At 49.1% G+C, this 20,007-nt stretch overlaps 1 long non-coding RNA gene across 1 annotated transcript; it reads right to left on the bottom strand.

Moving 5' to 3' along the window:
• Positions 1 to 3,964: 3,964 nt before the first annotated feature.
• On the bottom strand, positions 3,965 to 13,694 carry LOC123379582. Its single transcript, XR_006584221.1, has 3 exons — positions 8,174 to 13,694; positions 7,027 to 7,110; positions 3,965 to 4,115 (listed from the first exon to the last, which is right to left on the bottom strand). It is a non-coding gene; the product is annotated as an uncharacterized LOC123379582 (long non-coding RNA).
• Positions 13,695 to 20,007: the final 6,313 nt, after the last annotated feature.

The raw sequence follows: 20,007 nt of genomic DNA, 5'->3' as shown, positions 1-20,007 counted from the left end.
AACAGCCACCAACCTCAGAGGTGATCGTGAAGATGGACTCAGGGATCCAACAGCACCTGCTGTATTTGTGAGAGTCCCCACCACGAGAGGAGGCCAGGAAACCCTGGGTGGGCCAAGCTGAAGAAAGGTATGAAAAGTCCTTCCTACGTGGTAAGTATTGTCGTGATAATTATTATGACTCCGACTTTCACTATTTGGAGGAGAGGGGAAAGGAGGGGTCAGGGTAAGGTGCGGCACTGTCTCTTTGTGCGAGCTGCTTCCTGAAGCTAATGGCAACAACTCCTTCCTGCCAGGGCCGATGGGAGAAGGAAGGGGCAGGCAGGGAAGGAGGGGGTTGCAGACACAGACTTCTGATCTCCAGCCTGGGATTCTTGCATTTCACCTACTTGGCCCCCTGGGCACCAAGTGTGATCCTTTGACGGTCAGGATATTGCTGTCCTGGTCATTTTCCTCCAGCATCTAATGACCATAGACGGAGGTCACCTCCAGCCCCAGATTCCTGGAAAATTCCACAGGGCTGTTTGGGGAGGTAGTATGACAAAGTAGAAACTGTGGTGACACCGTGAGCCAGCCATTTAACTTCTGAGACTCGCTTGAGAGACAGGCAGCCACCGCGTGAAGGGTTCCGATCCCAGCCCTACTATTTGCTGATTTCTGAGTTTGGGCAAAATCGCTCAACATCTGTGGGTCTCAATTTTTCTTTCACTAAGTAAGGGTAACGATATCCACACAAAAGTATGATTTAGCATATTCTATGTCCCATATTTGCTAGGTCTTAAATGGTGTAAGGTGACACTACCCAAAATTACGCCTATTGTAGAATGTGGTGTATTACAGAAACTTAACAAATTCTAGTTCCCTTTGGAGCCAGACAGCGTTTAGATTCTCTTAAAGTTTTGTCAGTGGGCAAGTCACTTCAGCTCTTTGCTATGTGATTCCTCACCTATAAATTGGGGCTAAACATATCTTCCTTACAATATTAATAATACTAGCTGCCATTTATTGATTGCTAACCATGCACTTTTCATATAGTAAGTCATATCATCTTCTCAGTGACTCCATGAGGGGAACTTTTCTTATCCCCATTTTGCAGATGGGGAAATTAAGGAGTGGCAGAGCTGGGCATTCAGCCACAGGCATCAGACATCAGAGCCCTGCTTTTCTCCACCACACACACCGCCCACCCCTCAGCTCCTACAGGATGGATCCATAGGGCTTACATATTAGCAACATATAATCCACGAGTGGTTAGTGCCCTTCCAGCCTTGTTAAGAACAGATCAAATACCGGGGGACAGAGTTGCAGACACAATTCTCGAGAGGGACTTTTTAATGTTTGTCTTTCAAATTACAAAAGATAGGTTTATGGAACATTCATTCAATGGAATTATAAATACGTATAAATAATATAATAGTAAATCTATTGTATAGCTTAATAGTAAAATATAAAATAGCGAAGAGTAAAATCTAAAAATGTCTTAGAGGGGTACCTGGATGGCTCAGTTGGTTAAGCATCCAAATTCAGCTCGGGTCATGATCTCACGGTTCGTGAGTTTGAGCTCCGCATTGGGCTCTATGCTGACAGCTCAGAGCCTAGAGCCTGCTTCGGATTCTGTGTCTCCCTCTCTCTCTGCCCCTCCCCTGCTCATGCTCTGTTTCTCTCTCTCTCTCAAAAGCAAATGTTAAAAAAAAGAATGAAAAGGTCTTAGAAAATTTTTCAATGACATGGAGAGACATCCACAGCATTATTAAATGAAAAGAAAAATAAAACCAGTTCCCAAAACATATACCTTGACTGATATTTAGGGGGATGCCTAGAAGGATCTAATGGCAAATTGTTAACACTAGTGGTTATGGCTGGACAAGAGGGTTGCATGGGATTGTTATGTTTTTTAAACAATTTCTATGCCTAAATGTGCGGCTTGAACTCACAACCCCAAGATCAAGAGTCTCATGCTCTACTGACTGAGCCACCCAGGCGCCCCTTATTTTTTCTTTTCTTTTTTTATTTTTTTTATAAATTTTTTTTAACGTTTATTTATTTTTGAGACAGAGAGAGACAGAGCATGAATGGGGGAGGGGCAGAGAGAGAGGGAGACACAGAATCGGAAACAGGCTCCAGGCTCCGAGCCATCAGCCCAGAGCCCGACGCGGGGCTCGAACCCACGGACCGTGAGATCGTGACCTGGCTGAAGTCGGACGCCTAACCGACTGAGCCACCCAGGCACCCCCTTATTTTTTATTTTTGATCAACTGTATTTTCTAATTATTTTTTCCAGAATGAAAATGTATTATTTTGTAATTAAAATATATTCATAAATGCAGGATGAATAGTGACTTAGGTCCACCAGTCAAAAAAAAAACAAAAACAAAAACAACAACCTGGGTTTCATTCCGTACTGTTCATTTATTCACTCAATAAATAGTCAAGTGTTTATATGTGCAGGTGTTAGGCACCACTCTAAGTTCTGTTCAACAGCAAGTTCAGCAGGTCCAGAACAATATTACTATGAAGAAGACATCTGGAAGTGGGGGGGGGGGGGTGTCAGCACACCTGGGGACTGGCCCTGTGCAGCCCTGTGTACCTGAACTTTTTTCTCCACAGCGATGTGGCTGTGGGTCTACTCAAGAGAATCAGCCTTTCCTTCTGAATGACTAACTGAGAGGGAGACACAGGAGCTCACACTATACATGAAAGGGCAGAGAGCAAACTTCTTTTGGGGATCTGTCACCATGCTGGGGACTTTCATGCCACCCTTTCACTGAGTCTTTCCAACTGCCTTGCATCTCCATTTTTGCAGATGAGAACATGGGGGCTCAGAGAGGGAAAACCGCTTGTCCAAGGTGACCCAGTGAGTCAGGAAGTCAGCTGGGATTTGAACCCAGCTCCTTCCAACAGAGACGATGTCTCCCTTCCACTGCAGGACCCACTGCCTTCCTCCACATCCTCTATTAGCATCAATGTTCTGTAGCACCATGTGCTGAGCAACCTGCTAAGGGATTTGTCTCAGGTATTGATGATCTCATTTACTCTCCACCTGAGGTGGGGACGAAAGGTAGGTGTCTCACTGATAAGGAGTCCGAGGCTCAGAGAGGTTGCCACCTACCCCAGATCACACAGCTCTGCAACGAGCAAGACTGAGATTTGCACTCTGTCCTACTGGGTTCAGAGCTCTGTTCCCTAATGCCTGCACCACCCTGCCTCTCCTATCCTAGGCAAGGAAAGACTCGTACTGAACATTAACAAGTGTCAGCTTTTCTTTCCCTTTTGTTTGCTTTTTACAACATTCACTGTCCTCTTGTGGGGAGTCTGTGTAACCTGGAAGGATAGAGAAGACAGAAGAGCGCAGGAAAAGGGAAGACAGAGGAGGAATGTCTGACAATTCATCAAGCTGTAAGAGCCAAGACCTCATTCTTCTACAGGAATAAAAATTCAGTTTCTGGAAAAGTAGCATGACATGGTGAAGAAAGAGACTGAAGATTTGAAACCAGGTTCTTGGAGGTACAGTTAAAGGAACTGGAAATACTTAACCCGGATAGAACTAGTTTTGTTCATTCAACTAACAAATATGTATAAGGCTCCTCCTCTGGAGCAAGTGTTGTGCAAGGTGCTGGGGACACAGAAATAAACAGGACAGACATGGCCTCTGTCCCCATGGGACCTACAGTAGGTGGGATGGTCACAGTCCCTGCCTGCAAATATCTGAAGGGGTGGTGGGGAAGAGAGAATGGCCTTGTTCTGGGTGGGTCCAGAAGACAGAGCTGGGATTGTTGTATGGAAGCCGTGGTGGGCAGATTTCCTCCCCAACAACGGAAGACCTTGCCAACAGGCACAGATCTTCCAAGATGGATGGCTGCCTCAGAGAAGCAGTGAGCTCCCCGTTATGAGGGGAAAGAGGTGAGCACTTTGAGAGGATATGGAAAAGGGGCTATATCTGTCAGCTTCGGCTGCCAAAACAAAACACCACAGACTGAGTGGCTTTATTTATCACAGTTCTGGAAGCTGGGAAGTCCAAGATCAAGATGGCAGCCAATGTGGTTTCTGGTGAGATCACTCTTCCTGGCTTGCAGACAGTTGCCTTTTTCCTGTGTTCTCACATGGCCTTTCCTTGGTGCCTGATCATGGGGAGGGGGAGAGAGAGAGAGAGAGAGAGACCCATCTGGTGTCTCTTCTTATCAGGGCACTATCCCCATCATGAAGGCCCTGCCTTTGTGACCTCATCTAAACCTAATGACGGCACAAATACCCCATCTCCAAATACCATCACATTGTGAGGTTAGGGCTTCAACATATGAATTTGAGGGGGACAAACATTCAGTCCATAACAGGTTTTTCAGCATGAACAGGGCAGCTGAACTAGGTTCACCATGGAAAGCCCTTCTATATCTGATTCTGTACTTCTGGAGAAGCTGAGGCCCATGCAAACCCCTTGCAAAGGGTCAAGTATGACACAGATAACTGAAGTTGAGCAGGGTGAGTTGTGGCTCACCCATGGCTCCCCTTTGCTCTGGGACTAGAAGTACAAAAAGGAGACAAACCACTATTTGCTTATACACCCTGGGAAAGTCCCCTGCCCTCTTATAGCCTTCTTCATCTGGAAAAGAGGGTGTGGTGGTCCCACCTACTCAGAAAATTATTGCGAAATGGGGATGAGTGGGGGAAATGTGTGTTAAAGCTCAGCGCAGAGCCTGACATATGATAAGCACTCAGTGGATGGGAGCTGTCATTTCTGCTGACTAATAATAACAAGTGCCTGCTGTGGGGTTTCCACCCAGTCAGGGAACATTCAGGAACACAGCTGAGGTGATTAAGGTGTGGCATCTCTCCACCTCACAGGATGTTTAATTCTCACAGGGTCCCCTCTTGGGGTAAGAGTTAGGGAAGGCTTCCTTGTGGAAGGGACATTCTGAGTTGAAACATGAAGGAAGCTTGAAGAAGTCTAGAGGGAAGGGGCAAGGTTGTTGTAAACTAAAGGTTGAGAAAAAAGAGGCTGTTGGGCTAACTGGAGAAAGAAAACAGTTCATGTGACCCCACAAATATATTCACCCACTTCATCATTCACCACCTCCCACAGCCCCACCTTGGATCCTGCCAACAACCATAATGGCTCCAGCTCAAAAATCACAACTTGAACATCCAACTGACTACAGCCTCCACTCTTTCACCACATGTACCACCTTAGTCGCCTCCAACTGTCCATCACACTGGCTTCTCCAGCCACTGACCCTCTATCTTCTTCTAGCCCATCAACCCTCTTCTTTCTCTCAAGTCTTTCCCCCCACCCCCACCCCCAGGCAACCCCTCTCTACTCTCTGTTTCTATGAGTTTAACAGGTTTTTGTTTTGTTTTGTTTTTAGATCCCATATACAATGTGATACTGTCAGTATTTGTCTTTCTCTGACTTGCTTCATTAGCATAATGCCCTCGCAGTTCATCCATGTTGTCACAAATGGCAGGATTTCCTTCTTTTTCACTATTGAATAATATTGCATTGTATACATACCAAATCTTTATCCATTCATCAATAGATGGACACTTAGGTTGTTTCCATATCTTGGCTATTGTGAATAATGCTGCAATGAACACAGGAGTGTGCATACCTTTTTAAGATCCTGTTTTCATTTCCTTTGGCTATATACCCAGAGTGGGATTGCTGAGTCATGTGATAGTCCTATTTTTAATTTTTTGAGGAACATCCATACTGTTTTCCATAGTGGTTACACCAATCTACATTTCCCACCAACAATGATACATGTTCCCTTTTCTCCACATCCTCACTAACACTTGCTATATCTTGTCTTTTGGATGATGGCCATTCTACCAGGTGTGGGTCATGTCTTCCTTTACTGCAGCTCAGAGTGAAGGTCCAACTTTTCAATGGTAGTCTTGCCAATGCCATGAATTCTCTTGCCAACCCCCCCTTGGTTTGTTTTTTTTTTTTTTTTTTTTTGATAGACTGATTGGGCAAACCTCTCCCCATTTGCTTCCTGTGGCTTGCTGTGCCTGGCAGCCAAACACTGCTAAGAGCTACATGCCATGGGGCAGAGGACTTTCCCAAGACTCTGGAACCCTCACCTCAAAAGGGCCTTGGACACTGACCAGCAATCATCCACCCTCCAATGGCCTTGTCACACCTTCACCACAGTCCTCAAGCCAGCTTCTTCTGCCTTCATTCTCAGTGGTGATTCTATCTTCTACTTAACAGAGAAAGAAAACCCCATCCCTTATATTCTACCCACCCCCCCACACACACACACCTCTATACCCATCCTTTTCTTTTTTCTTCTATTTCAACATGGAAGCTGATTTTCTCATCACAGGTCAATTTTTCCTCCTGGGTTTTGATGCCCTCCCTTCACTCTTTCCCAGAAGCCTTGTATTTCTTATTATCCCTCCTTTCTCTTGGATTTTCGACCTCTACTGCAAGGCCTGTGAGGTCTGACTTCCCCTCTCCTCTCCAGCCCCACTGTACCTCATGCTCCCTCCACCCCTGGGCTCTTACCACACTGGCTTCTTTTGAGTCCCTTTAACTTCCTAGGATACCCCCATCACAGGACTTTGCACATGTTTTTTCTTCATCTGGAATGTTCTTCCCACTCATGCTGCAGACTTGGCTCAAGTACCACTTCCTCAGGGAAGCCCTCCTTGACTTCCCAAAGTTGGTCAAATTATCTTGTTATATCTTTACTTAGCACTCTATAGCTCTCTTTGTAGTGCCATGGTTGTGACTTGATTATCTGTACGTTTATCTGTTTCCCTTATAATATCGTTTCCCTCGATGAATTCCTAGGCAAGAGAGTGGGTCTTTGCCCACCATTGTATCCCCAGTGCCTGACCTAGTGGACTCAGTCTCCAGCATTACTAATAATAGTAGGTGTTCAATTAACGAGCATGTAGTGAGCATCTACAGGGTGCCACGTTCTTCTGTACATTTGGTCGCATTTAATCCTCACGACGACCTGGCAAGTAGGTATTTTGCTCTTTATAGATGAGATCATTATGGCTCAGAGACGCTAAGAAACTTACCCATGGTACACGCTGGAGATGACTGAGCTTGAGCAAAAACCTGTCCGTCTGACTCCAAGCCAGAATTCTTATCAGTTTCCCCAGCTGCCAGGAAGGGGAAGGATACATTCTCATATCCACTCCCATACTCTAAGGGCCCACGCATACTAGGTGCTCCATAGCATTATCTCAGTTCATCCTCAGAATCAGCCTGTGAAGTGGGTGTTCTATCCTTTTCCAAGTGTGGTAATTGAGATACAGAAAGGTTTTGTGAACAGCCCCAAATTACTCAGCAAAACAGCAGAACTGAGCTTCAACCCAGGGTATCAGGGCTATTTTCACTGCACCAGGCACGACAGAACAGGTAAGTGAAAACATAGCCAGGGTGGAGGATCTTTAAACTCCCTTAAAGGACTGAACTAGCTTCTGGGCCTTTTCTTTGGCCCACACTTGATAACCTGAGTCATCTTGGCTTTGAGGAATACTCGTGCCTAGATCTGCTCTGTTGACCCAAGACCCTGGATCAGACAGACAGTTTCCAGCCAAGGGGGAGGCAAGAGTAGGAATCATGCCACATCCTTGGCTCCAACTCAAGGATCCATTGTCAAGATGGGAGGTGGCAATAAACTGTCTGGTCTTAGGGTGGCTTCCCGAAGACAGCTCCTGTTAGCCATCACCCTCCTTCCAGGGCACTGGGTAGAAGCACAGGGTTAGGTGCTAGAGGCCCACAGGCCTGGGGCAGAATCTGCAAGTTTCCAGCTGGAACAGAACCAAAGAGCCCTTGAGCACTGGAGCTGCTTGCGCCTGATCCTCGTTGTCTGACCTTCTGGTAGCCAGAAGAGACATATCACCTGTAGCAGCCTATGCTAAAGGTAGGGTTCCTAGGAAGGCTTCCTTTGGCTGACAGAGTGACAAAACCACCATCTAAGTGGTGGGATGGACATTCTGCCCACCTGGGCCTCCCTATGGAGGACCCACTGGTGCCACAATGGTCTCCTTCGCTCATGCCTTTCTTCAAGAAATAACTGAATAGAGCAACGTTTCTCGAATTATCGACAACACATCTCAGAGCCATTTTTTTCATATTTTGCACTTGGATGTCAAAGCAATGTCAAATTGCTGCAAAATGTTTCTAAATGCTTACTCAGAATTTTAGTATTTAACTCACCGTGGACTGGTAACAAGAGTGGCTGGTCTCTGTCCAAGAGCCTTCTGTGGCAGCAGGATCGGAGGACTGACTGGATCGGGTAGACAAATATTCCAGCTTCCTTGTCCTTCTGTGGGACACTTTCTGCAGTGTGTTCCACATAGTTTATCCGAGGGTCCCCTGTGGGACTGAGCCCCAGTTACCTAAGAGGCAACTTGCTCATCTTTTATTGACTTTTCTCCCTTCTCTGTCTCTTCTCCACTCCTTCACTACGCTTCCTGAGGACACCTTGTGAAATCTAGCACCTGCACCTAAATCTTGGATTCAGTGTCTGCTTTGCAGGGTACCCAAATTAGGACACTTTCAAAGTTCAGTCCCATCGTCTCCTTTCATGCACCCTTGACTAGAGCCAACTTAAACTCTAAACTAGATGCCCTGTGCATTGGCCTTCCATGTCTTTGTTCTTGCTGTGCCTGTTACCTAGAAGCCCTGCTGGCTTTTGCATTCGTCATCTCCTATCTGTTTTTCAAGAACCAGCTCAGGTTCCATTTGTTTCATGATAAGAACAAAGAGTGGTGTTGGCTCAAGGCTTTGAACTCCCAGAGCAGTCAATCAGTTATGGTATGATCTTTGTCTCTCAGGTTCCTTGACCAAGTGGAGTCGACTGACAATCTCCCTGCCCACACCCCTCCTGTCCCCCCTGCCGCCCCACTGATGTTTGATCACTTACTCCCATGGCCACAACTAGACCTATCATGTCTCAGAACTGCGCCGGCTCAGGGATCTTAAAAGCCAGAGTCCCCAGGGGGGGGGCCACAGACGAGGCTCTTGCTCTGTTGCTCCAGGGGCTTATGCTCTCTGAGGTCACCAAGACCTCCCATCTCCTCCTCCTTCAGCCCGACTTACTCTCCTAGCCCCAGTCTTTCCCCCAAACTCACCGGCCGCTTGGCCACTTCCAGCCCTGCAATTGCAATACCCAGCCCTGGGCCACTCGGCCCATCGGCCTCGTGGGATCTCTCTCTACCAGCAGCCTGGGAAGTGCAAAGCAGTTAAAGGCACCCACAGGAGTTACCAGGGCTGGAATCCTGGCTCCACTACATACTCATTGTGTAACCTTGGGCAATTACCTAAGTTTTGGGTCTACAGGCTCCTCACGCATAAAAGAGAAAAATAATGAAACATGCCGCTCAGGTGGACGGTTCAATTTTCAAATGCCAAAGACATGAAAAACCCTCAATAAAAACAAAACAAAACAAAACAAAAACCCAAACCTGCTTTTGTTGACATTGCTTGTATATGTCCACTTCATTGGGTTGGTGGTAGGAATTAAATGAAACAATGCATGTAAATCGTGCATTACATGAAATAATGCATGTAAAACTTAGAACCGTGCCAGGCACAGGGTAGGCACTCCATAAACGTTGGCTGCTGGTATTATTACTGAACTAGTCTCTTGGACAGCAGTAATAAATCATAGCAAACTTATGGCTTAAATTAATAGAAATGCATCATCTCACAGTTCTAGAGGCCCAGAAGTCTGAAATAAAAATATCAGCGGGTTGGATTCTTCTGGGCCTCTCTCCTTGCTTCAGGGGGATCCTGGAATCCTCAGTGTTTCTTGGCTGTGGCTGCATTACTATGGCCCCTGCCTCTGCGTCTCAGAGCCATCATCCTCTCTTTGCGTCAGTCTCAGATCCCCCTGGCTTTCTCTTGTAAACACACCTGCCACCCTCCCTAAATCGAGGCTGATCTCATCTTGAGATTCTTAACTTAATTACATCTGCAAAGACCCTTTCTCCAAATATGTTCACCTTCAAAGGTTCCAGGGGTTAGGATTTGGACATATCCTGTGGGGGCTAGCACTTAACCCAAAAGCGATCATGACAAGAATTTCAGTGGATAGGCGGGAGCAGAGGCCTGACTGCAAAGAATGAAGAGACAAAGAGGGAAAACAAAGAGAGAGAGAAAGAAGATTTAAAAAAAAAAAAAAAAAGGACAAAAGGGAGATGAAAAAAGGTAGATAATTACTGGAGAAGCTTGGTGAGGAAGGAATGCAAAAGGACAGGGAGCTGGAGAAGTAGTAGGTAGAAGAGGAATTTTTGTTCCCCTTTGAAATTATGGTAGAAACTTGGGTCTCTTGGGGGAAAAGATGATAGAGAAGAAGACCTTCAAGACGCAGGAGAGTGAAGGGAGGAGCCGTGGGGCAAAGAGCAGGCCCCAGGGCAGAGTCACCCTCAATAAATCAGGGCCGAATGGCTGACAGCAACTCTTGGGATGGGCCAGCTGCCGACTCACAGCAGGCTATGAAGCAAGTCAGAACAGAGATGTGGTCGGAGAAGAAAAGGGTGAGCCAAGCAGCCACCAAAGACAAGAGAAAACATTACCAACTAGCCTCGGAATAGCCTGAGACTTAAAAAGCCTGAGTCAGAGATTATACATTGGACGGTTTATAAAGCACTGTCTCTGGTCTCTCATCTGAAGCTCCAAATACTGCTCGAGGGCAAGCAGAATGACGATGCCCCTCAGGTGGGGGAGGGGAGGCCTTGGGGTTACCAAAGAACACACGGAAGCCCCAGGCAAGGAGGCAGGGAGCCCAGGGAGGTTCTGGGGGATCCTCTACCTGGGTGCAGGCAGAGACACCACAAGGCCCCACGTAGAAGCGTGCACTCTTGTACTATTCCTCACATTCCCTTTTTCACTCTCCTCCCTGGGCTTCTTTGAGATGGGTCATCCCGGGTTTCTGCCTCTTGGACCCTCTCCAGACCCTTTCCAGAGCACCTTTTCTTCCTCCGACCCTCACACGAATCAAAACCAGATTTACCTTATCCTGCAACAGGCTCCGGCCAGGTCTCCCTACCTCTCGGCTTCTCCAGTCCCTCATCCAAACCGCTACACCATGATCTTCCTCAACCACCTAGATGATATTCTTGTTCACCTGTTGCTCACCTGTTTAAAGTTCTCTGCTGACCTCCCACCTCTGTTGGGTAAAGCACAAACCAGCTTTCCGATCTGGGTTAATTTCCTCGCAGTTTTTTTTCCCATGCAGTTAGTAGAATCTCCCTCTGCGAGGTTGCTGGGAAGGTTGAATGGAAGACTGAGTGAAGTCCTTAGCACACGGTAGAGCACCCAGCCCAGCACTACACGTGGCAGCTATTATGCATATTTATATACACATCGTATAAAATTGGAGTCATGCTGTTTTATAACTTCCCCTTTTCACTTACCAGCATATCTTGAGGTTTCCTCATCTCTTTAATATTCTTCAAGAGTGTGATATTTAATTTCCCCACAGCCTTCCTTCTACGAATGCTGCACAGTCTATCTACCCAGGTCCCTGTCATTGAAAATTTAGAAGACTTCCAATTTACCCCAATTACAAATAAGGCTGGGATAAATCAGCTTTGATTTTAGGGCACGTCCTGGAAGCAGAATTGCTAACTCAAAGGATTACTCTTCTAAAAGTTTTCATACGTACTGTCAAATTATCCTGCAGAATACTACAATTTACCTCCTCGGCAGAAAAAAAGGCCCTGGCTTCCCCCACATCGTACCAGCATCTGGTGTTTTCATTATTTTTATCTTGACCAATTCTATAGATAAGAAAAGCCGGAATCTCCTTTTCATTTGTACTTTGGGATTTCTGACATTTTCATAAGGTTTTTGTATTTCCTCGGTGAATTACGTTAATCATCCTTTGCCCCTGGTGTCCACAGGTCAGTTCCTCTCATTGTTACGGGTTTAGCAGGACTTGAAAGGGCCGCTGCGGATGGAAGCCCTTGGGCAGCTTCCTCCCCGCCCTTCTGAGCCTCTTCCTCCCACATTCCCACCCTCCCGAGCCTTCCTCTGCTCCCCAGGGAACCTTTGTCATTCAAAGTAGCCTTTGCTTCCCAGGGCCTTTTCCCAGGAAAGCCCACTCGCACCGCCCTCTCCACCTTTTGCTGGCCTTCCCTCTGGGAGCCCCACATTCTTGCAGCTCCCACCTCACCCCTCTCCACACCCTGCACATTCACCCCTGAAATTCCTCAAGGAGGCCCAAAGCCACAGAGGACCCAGACTGACCTAGCCCTGGAGCAAGAATCCCAGCCCTGCCCTGTTCTGGCCTGAGAGGGGGGAGGATTGAGGGGAGGTGGGGAGCAGTTCAGAGAAACAGTTGTCCCCAGAGGACGGCCTGGGAGAGCAAGGCCACAGTGTGAGGTGGGAGAAAGAGCTTATTTTTGATGTCTCTTTGATGTTTGATGTCTTTCTAGCACAGAGCTCACACCCCAGGTCAGTCACTCCAAGGCTGTCACCTCACTATCTGGCAGGGTCATAAAAAGGGGGAAATGCAACATTATGCGTAAACAGCTGGCAGGGAAGTCAGGTGCACAGATCACCACAAGGCCCCAAGGATCAGGCATGGCTTCCCCAGGAGCGATCCCCAGGACCCAGTGTGCACCTGTGGCTGAAGAGAGAGTGTATCAGGCAGAAGGAACAGCTTGAGCAAAGGCTAGGGGGTCCTGGCTGAGTTCACGTAAATGAAGCACCCAAGGCGTCCCTAGGGTCGGTGGTGCCGGGACTGACAGGGAAGCTCCCACATCGGCTCCAGCTGTGGCCCCCGCCCGGCTTTCCTTCAGGCCCCTCTCTGCCTTCGCCCATTCACTCCCGCTCCGAGGACAGACGGCAGTGTGGCGGTGGGGCCGGTGCCGGGCAGTGCGGGCCCGCCCTGCATGTTGAGGGGAAGCAAGCCTCGACCCGAGTGATCAGAGCTGGAGGGCGCCCCGAGGACAGTGACTAAAACCGGGAGTCAGAGGCGGCTTCCCAGAAGCAGCCTTCGAACTGGGCCTTGGGGTGCAAGGCGGTCAGGTGGCCGGGGCGGGGAAGGCGGGCCCTGCGCTTGGCGGGGGTGGGGGGGCAGAGGGGTCGCCCGAACCCCGATTGGGAAGCTCGGCGGCAGCCAGGAGCGGGGCGCGCTCGGGAAGGGGCAGACTAAGGGGGCGAGGGCCGCCTCCGTCAGCCCCCGACCGGGCAGCTCCCGCGCCCCCCGCCCCCGCCCGGCCCGCGGCCAGCGCACGTAGCGCTCGTCTGCTGGCGCGCCCAGGCAGGTGACCCTGCGCCCTGTCGTCGGGCGGGGCGGCGCCTGCCCGCTACCTGCCCGGCCGCCCGCGCCTCCGGGGCCCCGCGGACCGAAAGGGGGCGGGGCAGTCTCTTGCACCCGAGGCAGGCGGCGGGGTCGGGGTGCTACAGGAGGCCTGTCTGGACCCAGACAAAGAGAGGGGCTGCCCCGGGGCCCGCAGAGACGAGGCCGGCGGCCGGGCGGGGGTCCAGCAGGTGGTGAAATGTACAGTCCCGGGATTTGCAGGAGAGGCGCGGGCAGGGCTCCCCTGTACTCACGCGTGCCCCGACCACACCCCCACCCCGCGTGTGAGGACGAGGACTCCGCCTCGGGCCTCTAAGTGGAATTCGGTGTACAAGGACATCCGGGTACACAAGTCTGCGCTCCGGAATGTCTTATCTAGGAGCCAACCTAGATGGACCGGTCTCCAAGGGGCCCTTTATGACAGATTGTCCAGTCCTGTCCGCATCAAAGGGAGGGGGAGAGGTGGCGCCGATGGAGGTCAGTGGGGAGACCAACGCCTTCTCAAGCCAGCCGCAGCACCACCACTGCGGGCACTCGTGCCTACAGGCTACCCTCGTGCTTGCTCACAGTCCCGCAAACACACGGGTACCCACGTATGCGCGTGCACGTGTGTGTAGTCCCACAGACCCTTGTCCACACCTGATCTCACACATGCACGCGTCGGTTCGTGCCCCTCACCAGCCACTCAAGAGATACCCGACTGTCGAGAAGGGTTAGAGAATGAACTCCAGAACGATCCTTTGCATCATCTCTTCAATTCACCCTCACCGCACTCGCCTCCACTCCTCCACCACTTTGTCCTCGGCGCAGGGCAATCCAGGGGCAGATAGGGAGAAAGAATGGGGCCTGGCTCACAGGAGATCAAAAGCACTGAGAGGGAATGTTTTCTGGACCGGGAGCGGCTGCCCTCCCCCACCACACCCACCGGCCAAGCCTCTGAGGAGGGACCTCCCATCCCCCATCTAAACAGCTAAATGCAAAGCCTGGGGACCACCCAGGATAGATTTGTAGGCAGCGGGAGAGCTGGGAACTGAAAGGCTGGGCCCCTACCGTTTGGGGGGAGGCGCAGTGGTTGCCTCTGCTTTATCAGTACAGTGGCGAACAGGGCCGAGCTCTGTGATCTGCCCCCTCCAGTTCTGCTTTGGACCTGATCTGCAGATTTAGGGAGTGGGGCCCTTGTGCTCACAAATACCTCTCCCTTGCAACCTGGCCTAGAGTCCTCATGCCTTGGAGAGGGAGCTCTGGGAGCAGCAGAGAGAAGCTTCAGAGAGGTCAACTAGCCTGGTTCAATCTCCCCTAGGTCAACCAGAGAGGCAGGAGACCAGGCCCGTGCCCTGCCCCCTCCAGGCACTGAGCAACAAGTTACACAAATGCAGACTTGAAACTGTAGCCCAGGGGCACAGGCCTGGGGATTGGTGTCCAAAGAGGGAGGACAGGCTCCCCAAACAGATATATAGGTAGCTCTCAGTACCATGCGGTGACCGAATGAAAGGAATAATGAGTAGGTGAATAAGTGGATGAATAAATGAATGTCCGAGGCCATAAATTTCTTTGCGTTGAAAACGCTCAGCAGACCTAGGCTGAGACTTTTTGTGGATTGTCACCGCTCTGACCCTGGAATGTGTCATCGCCCCAGCAGGCTACAGCTCCCCAAGGGCCTGGAAACACTTTGATTCAGTCCCTCTGCTCCTGGGTCCAAGGCCTGACATCCACAAGGTGGCCAAGCTGTGCTTTCTGAAAATCTAGAGCTGCGTGTTGATTGTCCATCTCCCCAGACTGAGAACTTTTCACATGCATCTTCAGTGTCTGGGTCAGATTCCTTTCTGTCCCCGTCCCGGTGTCACCTATAGTGTAGGGCAAACTGTGCCAAAAGACAAGGACCCGAAATGGAGGCAGGCCTGACCACTTCCCAGCTGTGTGGCTTAGCAGCCATTTCTCTCTCGGAGCTTTTAGTTTCCTTAACTGTAAAATGGAGACAACAATGCCTTCATTGCTTTACTGAATGTGGGGTCTCTCGCAGCTCTACTCTGCCTTCTGAGCCCCTCTCCCTCAGGAACCTCCTCAGCACCAGGGCCCTGTGCACACTATATACCTTCTTACCCTCCCCTCCCTTTATATCTGCCTTTCTACCTGCACTAATATTCTCCAAGGCCAGGAATTGGGTCTCCCCTCCCTCTGCATGCCCTCTATTGTTCAGCATTGCCCAACACATGGGCAAGCACATGGCAATGAAGTAAATGTTCACTGAATGGTAGTGATGAGCGACAGCATTCTGTTCACCGGACGGCTTTGGTCCGATGACAGTATTTGAAGTCACAGAGGTTCAGGACTTGAACATATCTTATAAATGAACTGAATCCCCCATTTGGAAGATGAAGAAATCGAGGTCCAGAATGTGAAAGAGACTGCCAGAGATCACCCATGGAGTGGGTGCTTTGTCATGCTTGGACCTCAACTAAAGTCTCTGCACTCCCAGGGGAGGAGGGCTTTCTCCCTGGCCCCTCCCCAGGTTGTTCTCATCTAGACCCCACCCCCACAGGGCTCAAGCAAGCCAAGACACAGGGAAGCCCAGCCCACGGACCCTTGTCTTCCTCCTTCAGTGATCACCTTCCTCAAGACACCTGAGAGCTATGAGCTTATTGGTTTCTTGAAGGCTGAAGATGCTAAGCTAAGGAAGCTGTGAACTCTTGAGTTTGTACTTCAGATAAAAGCAGAGTGTTAGAAATAAGTCCATCGACCCAATCAAAGGAGGGACCCCAATCAAAAGAAGGACGTGGAGACTCGGAGCACAGTAAAGCAAGGCCTTAATCAACCTTCTTGTAAGAGCAGATGTCTGACGAACAGGCACACTTGAGGCAGTTACAGCAGACGATTTATCTCCGAGTATGCAAGTCCCTCCCCTGGTTCCTCATTGGCTAAGTACTACAGAGGCTACAGCCTAGCGCCCCACCCCCAACATCGTCTATGCCCATATAAGGCAAAAAGTAGTCTGATTGGAAGAAATGTATATTCCCTGAGGTGATGCAGAGACTTTCAGTCCCTCCTCCCTTTGTTCTTTGGCACACGCTCCTTACAAAGCCCTCGAAAATAAGCCCGGGAAACGGAGAGTGGAAGCAGAACCAGGAAGTGAAGTGTATAAGGGTTTGGGACTCCACTGTGGAGGGGCGGGGGGTGTTATACATATTTCCAGTAGGTTGTAAACCTAGTGTTAACTAGACAGCACAGCTTTTATTTGGTGTTTCTGAAAATGAATCATCTCCCTTACTATTCACAAGAGGCAGTGATGCTGTGAGTGCAGGGCAGAGCTGAAGCCTTAACCGTGGAGTTCCAGTTGAGCCCAGGGCAATGGAATCAGCGTGGCTTGGCTTGGAATCTCGGCTTTGACACTCATTAGCTGGGTGAGTGACTCGGACAAGTTACTTCATCTGTGAGCCTCAGTTTCCTCATCTGTCCAATAGAATACTAATTCCCAGTTAAGATGATTCAATAAAAACATAAACATAAGGGTCTATTCTTGTCTGACTGTTTGTATCCCTTCCTACAAATTCATACGTTGAAGCTTAACCCCCTGGATGGCTATATTTAGGGATGGGGCCTTGAAGGAATTCATTAAGGTTGAATGAGGTCATGAGGGGTCTATCCTGATCTGACAGAATTAGTGTCCTTATAAGAAAAGACACCAGAGAGGGGCGCCTGGGTGGCGCAGTCGGTTAAGCGTCCGACTTCAGCCAGGTCACGATCTCGCGGTCCGGGAGTTCGAGCCCCGTGTCAGGCTCTGGGCTGATGGCTCAGAGCCTGGAGCCTGCTTCCGATTCTGTGTCTCCCTCTCTCTCTGCCCCTCCCCCGTTCATGCTCTGTCTCTCTCTGTCCCCAAAATAAATAAACGTTGAAAAAAATTTTTATAAAAAAAAGAAAAGACACCAGAGAGATTGAGCTCACTCTCTCTCTCTCTCCCTCTCCTTCCCTTCCCCCTATGTCCATGTGGAAGAAAGGCTTTGTGGGGACACAGCAAGAAGGCGGCTGTCTACAAGCCAGGAAAAGGGCTCTCACCAGAGACCAACTACGCTGGCACCCTAATCTCAGACTCCCAGCCTCCAGGACTGTGAGAAAATAAATGTCTGTTGTTTAAGTTACCCGGTCTGTGGTATTTTATCACAGCAGCCCAAGCTAATGTAGTGTCTAATAAGTAGGAGGGCCATAACTATTCTCTCTCTTGGCTACCTCCAGTTTCCCCTCGACTCCCAGGAGGAATAAGGAAGGCTGCCACTCCATCCCCCAGCTCAGAGGCCATTGGAAGGAGGATAATGAGGTCTGTGGTGAGCTGAAAAAGGTGCCCCAAATGATATCCACATCAAATCCTTGGAACTTATGAGTGTTACCTTACTTATATGGCAAAAGACATGATTAAGCTAAGGATTTTGAGAAGAAGAGCTTCTCCTCAATTGTCCAGGGGGCCCTAAAAGTCATCACAAGTGTCCTTATAAGAAAGAGTTAGAGGGACACAGAGAGGTGAAGACCTGCATTCACGGAGAGGAGAAGGAGATGTGAAGATGGGGGCAGAGCCTGAAGTGATGTGGCCACAAGCCCAGGAACATCTGCAGCCACCAGAAGCTGGAAAGGCAAGGAACAGAGTCTCTGGGGGCAGGGGAGCCCTGCTCATGACTTGCTTTCAGATTTCTGGCCTCCAGAGCCATGAACGAATGCGTTTCTACTGTTTCAAGCTCCCCAGTTTGTGGTAATTATAGGACCAGCAGGAAACCAACACAGGTCTATTGGTTCTAGCTCCAACTCAGCCAGCCCCCTGCCTCTGTACTTCTCATCTCCTAGCCAAACCTGGACCTAGACCCCCAGGCACTCACTCACTAAGATCTAGAGCCTGATCCTGGGTAGGGTGGGACACCTAATAACCCACAACATAAGCTGGGTCCTAACTGCCACCTGCTTCTTGGCCCTGCCTGCCTCCATTAGACTGTAGTACCAGTTTCTTGCCCCATCAGACCCCAGAGGGAGTGGGAGGAGGTGGGCATGTCTGAAGGAGTAAAGTACTGGTTAGTGGGGGAGAGGGGATCTTGGGAAAATCAGGAGGCCTATGGTTTCATTTTGCCTCTATATAACTTTGGGCAAGTTCGCTTTAGCTCTCCGGGCCACAGTTCTCTCACCTGTCAGATTCACGAATTGGAGTGCATGCTTTTTCTGGGCCTTTTTAGTTCTGGTTGTGAATAAGCAAGGAAAGGGGTGGGAGGGTTTGGGAGAGAGGATGAAGATAATGCATGTTAAGCATAAGAATGTTCAGAGGTCCCTGGGTGGCTCAGTTAGTTGGGCATCTGACTTCAGCTCGGGTCATGACCTCCCGGTTTGTGAGTTCAAGCCCCACATCAGGTGCTGTGCTGACAGAGCACAGCCTGCTTCAGATCCTCTGTCCCCCTTTCTCTGCCCCTCCCCACCCCCACACACATACACACTCTTTCTCTCAAAAAGAAATAAACGTTTAAAAAAGCATTTAAAAAAAGAATGTTTAATCCTATAAATGGGATTTGCATTTCTTTCACGGATTGGGTGACAAGCAGTGTTAAGGTCACTCGAGGTTTAGGAGGAGGTAGGGCCTAGGGTTGGAGGTCTGTCTGAGAGGTTTCATTGCATCACAGGACCCACCACGTCACACTCCTTTCAAGGGATCACTCTGTTCCCAGTCCTAACGCCCAAATGGATACACTTGCACCCTGGAATTTTGACCCGGTGGACAGAAACAACTGGAAGGAAGAAGGGGGACCTGACTAGAGGGCTGCCAGGCAACCAATGACATGGAGGGAAAAGTTGAGACAGGCCAAACCAGATCGTCACACTTGGGAACTTGAAGTGAGGAACCCTGGGAAACATGGTAGGAAAATGGAGGCAAAGGAATTATGGTAGGTTGAAGTCCAGAGATCTGAACCTGTTTAAGCCAGTGGCTAAAAAAGGAAAGGAAAGGAAAGGAGTTAATAGCAGGCAGAATGAAGTGAAGCAAAGTTGGATAGTAATTGAGTTGTGGAGTTAGTATTGAGATGTGAATGTAAAAGTCCATTTCCTACTTTTGCTGCTGGTGGTCCTCAAGGTTCCCAGTGTCAGAGGGTGAGATCAGAGACTCGAAATTAGTAAGAACTTGGTTTTTTTAAAGTGTACTGCTGGAAAGCGAGAGCAGCATGCTCACCAACCGGAAATTGAGGATTATCACATCAGTTTATGAACACATCAAAATTATAGACTTCTAAGCTACTAACACTGAGTTTAGCAAGGTCACAGGATACAAAGCCAATGTTCTCAATTCAATCAAATTTCTATATACTAGCAATAAGCCACTGGAAACTGAAAGTTTTAAAATGTCTTTTATGGGTGCCTGGGTGGCTCAGTAGGTTAAGTGTCCAACTCTTGGTTTCAGCTCAGGTCACGATCTCACAGTTTCTTGAGTTCGAGCCCTGCGTCAGGCACTGTGCTGACAGCATGCATCCTGCTTGGGATTCTCTCTCTCCCTCTCTCTGCTCCTCCCCAACTCACACTGTCTCTATCTCTCTCAAAATAAATAATTAAACTTAAAAAATTAAAATAAAACATCTTTTAAAATTGCATCAAGGGGTGCCTGGGTGGTTCAGTCGGTAGAGTGACTCTTGATCTTGAGGTTGCAAAATCACGCCCCACACTGGGTACAGAGACACTTAAAAATAAAATCTTAGGGGCTCCTGGGCGGCTCAGTTGATTAAGCACC

Source organism: Felis catus, chromosome C1 (genome assembly GCF_018350175.1).
Source record: "Felis catus isolate Fca126 chromosome C1, F.catus_Fca126_mat1.0, whole genome shotgun sequence".
In the NCBI taxonomy this organism is placed as follows: domain Eukaryota; kingdom Metazoa; phylum Chordata; class Mammalia; order Carnivora; family Felidae; genus Felis; species Felis catus.
Note: the sequence above shows the minus strand (reverse complement) of the source record. Positions and strands in the feature narration are given on the sequence as shown.